Below are 6,000 nucleotides of genomic sequence, written 5' to 3'. Positions count from 1 at the left end.
TGCTCCACTTTCCCTGCTTTTTCTTCACAGCACTTAGCGCCACTTCTGCTTTTACTGTTTCGTACTTGCTCACTGTCAACTATTTTGTCACCTGGCCTGTGGGGGATAGAAGCCCCAGGAGAGGAGCAGCTGTGTTGGGGTCACAGCTGTATCCCAGCACCTGGACACTGACAGTCACCTGCTGTTGACGACGGACCATGTATAGCAGAGGCCCCATGAGCTTGTAGTGGAGCTGATAGGCTCCCGTCACCTAGTGCCACATTCCTCGTGTGTGGTGACACTGGCGTACACAAACCTACTGTTTGTACAGTTCATCAGGGCTTCCCGACCCCTGGGCAGAGGCCTGGTACCAGGCCCACACTGCAGGAGCGGGATGGCGGGTGAGGGAGGGAGAAAGCGCAGACTATGGGGTGTGGTCATGCTTCAATCCGTTCTCCCCTATTTTTCCATCCTGTCAGGACTGGGGGAACATGCCTGGCATGTTTTACAAGCCATCCAACTGTGGGCGGCCATGCGAGATCGGTTCCCTTAACCACCAGGCTGCGGGGTGCGCCCCTCTTGTACTTAATTTAACCTTGTGTTGTGTTGTTCATCCTGGTCCTTCAGGTAGACACAATGTGAAGGTGATGATCTGACTCTGCACAGGTCTAGGTTAATATGTGTGTTTGGGACTTGATATTTTTGTTTTGTTTTAGCTTCTTTGCTATAGGGTGTGTGCACTTGCTAGAGAGAAAGGGGGAGAAAGAGAGAGAGAGAGAGAGATCACAGCCCAGGGGGATGGTCATGCCACAATCCCTTCTCCTTCAGTCTCCTCTCAGGATTTTGGGCACTCATGCACACACATGCCCAGAGTGGTTTTCAAGCTGCCCAGTCTGGAACTTGAGCCATGCAGCCGGCCATGTAGGACCCAGTGCCTTAACCTCCATACCACGTGTTGACTTTGTGTCTTACTTTTTAACAAAAAAGTTTAGAAAGTTAAAAAAATATTTTTAATAGAAAAAGGTTTATAAAATAAGGGTATAATGAAAGAAAATAGGGGCCAGCCAGTGGTGTGGTGGTTAAGACAGATGGATCCCACATAGCTGACTGTGTGGTTTGAGTCCTGGACCCGGCAGCTTGAAAAACATGTTAAGTGCAAGTGTGTGCCCAAAATGTCATCCCCCCAGGGTTGCTTCCTCATTTATCCTCTCACTCCTGGCAAGTGTATGCGCCTTGGAGTAAATTAAGAAGTTTCGATAAACTAAGGTTAATTTACTATTGAAGAAAGAAAAAATACTCTTTTATAAATTTAGTGTAGCCTAAGTATACTGTGTTCATACAGTCTACCACAGTATGTAGTAAGGTCTGGGGACACAATCATTCACCACCCTCTGCAGCTTCCAGTCTTGCAAACTCCATTTATGGTAAATACCTTAGAAAGGTATACGTGTGTGTGTGTGTATGTGTGTGTATTTTATTTATTTATTTGTAAACATTGATTTATCTACCTAGTCATTGTGATTTTCAAGGCTCCAGCTCCAGGACTTGTGGTGGGTCATGTGGGAGTCCAGTACCTTAACCACTATACCACCTGCTGGTCCCAGGTATCTATAGTTTAGCCCTTGTATACAGTATTTACACTGTACCCTTTCCATTGTGTCACAGTTGCCTACAGGATTAGGTGCAGTAGTATGCAGGTTAGTGTCTGGGAGCAGTGGGCTACCCCAGAAAGCCGAGGTGTGGAGCAGGCAGCCCACCTAGGTTTGTAGAACCGCTCTGTGATGTTCACACAGTGAAACTGCCTAATGACACATTTCTCAGAACGCGTCTCCATTGTCATGAGACACGTGACTACTTTGCAGACACTCAGTATGGGGTAAGTGAATTCCAATTAGTCTTGGGTTTGTGAAACCTCACACCAGTTTCCTGTTCCCCTGTCTCTTCAGACACATGGTGACAGATCAGTGGTATGAGGCAATGTCCCCAAGTCCAGGGAGCTTGTGGCTAACCTTTCCTGGACACTTACTCAGAGCCACGTACATTGCTAAAAACTTTACATGAATTTTCTTGTTTGGTTTTAACGAGGAAGTAAATACTTTCACTCATTTTTCTAAGGAGAAACTGATGCACAGAGAGGTTAAGTAACTTACCAACATACGACGCAGCTGTGAGCGGCACTAAAGCCTACTCCAAAGCTCTGCTCTAACCACAAAGTTTGTGTGCCAGAAGCTTCTGTGAGGCTTTGGACTTCCAACAGGTGAAAACAGGAAGTGAAGGGGGCATAGTAACAGCAACCCAAGGAAGAGGAAGTTTGAAAAAGTGTTTTATCCTCTCATGTATTTAAGTTGCTATTTAAAAGTTTTCATCAGGGCCCAGCAAATAGCGTAATGGTTACGATGCTAGACTCCCACGTAGTTGATCGCGGTTTGAGTCCCAAACCCAGCGGCTTAAAACTCACACTGAGTGGGAACCAGCAGTTAGCGTAATGGCTATGTCGCTGGACTCCCACGTAGTCGACTGTGGTTTGCGTCCCGGACCCGGTGGCTTAAACTCGCACTGGGTGCGTGTGTGTGCGTGCCCAAGATCCCGAGAGGAGAATGGAGGAGAAGGGATTGTGGCGTGACCATCCCCCCTGGGGGGTGATTTCTCGCTTTCTGTCTCTATGTCTCTCTCTGTCTGTCTGGCGAGTGCACGCGCCCTATAGCAAAAACCTCTCCCCCCCCCAAAAAAAAAAAACCTCACACTGGGTACGTGACTGTGTGCCCCAAATCCTGAGAATGGAGGAGATGGGATTGTGACACCCCCCAGGGGTGATGTCTCACTTTCTGTCACCCCCTATAGCACAAATTTCTCGCTAAAAATAAACATTTTCATCATAAATTTAAATAGTTGCAATGGATAAGAATTCTGGAAAATTGTAAATACTGACATTTTAACATAAAACTGTTAAATTGCTTTTTTATAATGCGTCCCAACAGAACCTACATAACAACTGAATAACTACCATAATCCATTAAAAATATACTAATGTGGGGTTGGCTGATGGAGTGGTGGTCAAGGTGCTGCACTCCCACGTGGCTGACTGTGGTTTGAGTCCTGGACCTGGCAGCTTGCTTTCTCACTCTCCCTCTCTCTCTCTCTGTCTCTCTCTGATCAAACTGAAAAATAATAAAATAAAATAAATAATTATTTAAAAATACACTAATAAGCGCTTCAAGGTTATTTTTGTCATTTCTATAGTTAGGTCCTACTATACCAAAAAATCTTATTCAAATGTAATTTTTTAAAGAAAAAATTACTTATTTTTTATTTTTAAAACATTGCTATAGGACCTATGTGCTCACTAGAAAAAGACAGAGAGGGAAAGTAAGAAAGATAGCTGCCAGGTCTGGGACTCAAACTGCGGTCGGCCATGTGGGAGGCCAGTGTTTTAACCACTGTGGTATCTGCTGGCCCCAAAAATGTAATTTTTTTTTTTTTTATTTTTTAAGAGAGCTTTTTGCTTTAGGACACGTGTGCTCACTGGAGAGACAGAGAGAGAGAGAGGGAGAGTGAGAAAGCAAGCTGCCAGGTCCAGGACTCAAACTGCAGTCGGCCATGTGGGAGTCCAGAAACATAACCACTACACCACCTGCTGGTCCCACACATGTATTATTTTGATGTTTGTTTGAATTTTTTTTTTTCTTTTTTTTCAGTTTTCCTATAGGACATGTGCAATTGCCAGAGAGAGAAAGAAAGAAATCACCCTCTGAGGGGATGGCTATGCCAAAATACTTTCTTCTGCAGTCTCCTCTTTGGGTCTTGGGCATGCATGCACACACGCCCAGTATAATTTTTTTTTTTTTTGAGAGGTTTTCACTATAGGGTGCGTGTGCTTGCCAGACAGACAGAGAGAGACAGAGAGACAGAAAGCGAGAAATCACCTCGCAGGGGGGATGGCCACGCCGCAATCCCTTCTCCTCCATTCTCCTCCCGGGATCTTGGGCACACATGCACACGCGCCCGGCGTGAGTTTTAAGCCACCGGGTCCGGGATGTGAACTGTGGTCGACTACGTGGGAGTCCAGTGACATAGCCATTATGCTAACTGCTGGTTCCCCCAGTATAGTTTTCTAGCCACCAAATCAGGGACTCAAACTGCAAAGATAGCCATGTAGGATCCAGTGTGACAACCTCCATGCCACCTGCTGGCCCTAAATTTTTTAAAAACAATTTTAAAACTTTTTATGTTTTTGCCATAAGGTGCATATGCTTGACAGAGAATAAAAGTGAGAAATCACACCACTCCCCTGGGAGGGATGGCTACACCCACAATCCCTTCTTCTCCATTCTCCTCCAGGATTCTGGGCATCCACGTACACACGCCCTGAATGATTTTCAAGATGCCAGGTCCCAGGATCGAACCACAGATGACCATGTGGGAGCCCAGCACCTTGTACCATGCCACCTGAGAGGCATCCCAGGAGGGTCTTCATGCCCTAAAACACCCCCAGCTTCAACCAGCTTAGATCACTGGCAAATACGCCAAAAATCAAACACTGTTCCTTCATTAGCTGACAACTCAGTCAGGTCCACTGATACTTTTTTTTTTTTTTTAATTTACATACGCACTTTCTGGAGATAGAAAGAGGGAAAATGAGGAAGTATCCCCATAGGGCCTGGTCATGCTGAAATCCTTTCTCCATCTTTTCTGTTTGGGGATTTTGAGTACCCACACTCTGGTCTGATGCCGCATTTCTCAAGCTGGCTGTCCTGAACTCTACCCCAGCAGCCAGCCACGTGGAATCCAGCAGCCTGAACTACCACACAAACCTTCTTATCAAGTGCTGGCGTACACCATTAACTTTGGAAGAAAGCAAAGAAGTGGAAACCATCTGACTTGCAGAATTTGTTATCCTATTACTGTTCACTTTCTCAACTGACTTTTTTTTTGTTATTTAACTTTATTTTACTTATTTATTTTAATTTGACCAGAGAGGGACAGAGTGAGAGAGGAAAAGTAAGAAAGCAAGCTGCCAGGTCCAGGACTTGAACCATGGTCAGCCATGTGAGAGTCCAGCGCCACCATCACACTACCTGCTGGCCCCATCAAGTGACTTAATTATACTGATTATTCTCACTGAGACAGGGGTGAGAAATTCCAGATAATGTTCATCTCAACCCATCTTCAGCAGTACAATTGCACTGCAAATATAATTGCGGCTACAGATTTAGCCCAGTTTATTCTGAATAATAATTATGCAAATTAGCAATGGCAGTCTGTCACACCAATTAAACAAACCAGATCTACTTTTAGTAAGAAAAATTCTGACTTTGGGACCAGCAGTTGGCATAATGGCTATGTTGCTGGACTATCTTGACGGCGGTCTGAGTCCCGGACCTGGTGGTTAAACTCACGCTGGGTGCATGTGCGTGCATGCCCAAGATCCGGAGAGGAGAATGGAGGAGAAGGGATTGCAGTGTGGCCATTCCCCCTGGGGGGTGATTTCTCACTTTCTGTCTCTGTTTTTCTGGCCAGCAGATGCACCCTACAGTAAAAACCTCTCAAAGAAAAAAAAAAAATCCGACTTCACTTCTCAAGTCAAATCAGCGTGTTCACAGTCATGCCAGGGACCACATTCCACTTCTCGATTCCAAGACGGAAATGGCACTGAGCCTTGAAGAGTTTGTCCCCGAGGGAAGTAAGGTCTTTGGTTTCAGGTGCTTCGGCCCACGCTGTCCGTGCTGTGCTCCTGGGCAGTCAGACACAATGCCTCTCCAGAGAAGACGAGATCTTTAAGTGAAAGTTCTCATCAGTACCGTCCGCTCTCTAGCATTGCTGAGGTTGCAACACCCCAATAATGGGCCAAAGAACTCCATTTACCAACGACGCCTTCCCTCGCTTTGAAGGTGGCGCAGAGACGCAGGACCACCGTTCACACAGCAGCTGTTTGGAGAAGTGACTCAGGGGGCTGGACAGCTGCTCTCCTAGCCTTCCGGCTACACCCCGACATCCGTCGGCTCGTTCCGGCCGGGGAAAGCA

The sequence above is a fragment of the Tupaia chinensis genome, unplaced genomic scaffold (genome assembly GCF_000334495.1).
Source record: "Tupaia chinensis unplaced genomic scaffold, TupChi_1.0 Scaffold143758_1, whole genome shotgun sequence".
Taxonomy (NCBI): domain Eukaryota; kingdom Metazoa; phylum Chordata; class Mammalia; order Scandentia; family Tupaiidae; genus Tupaia; species Tupaia belangeri.
The sequence above is the reverse complement of the archived record's forward strand: the minus strand, read 5'-3'. Positions refer to the sequence as shown.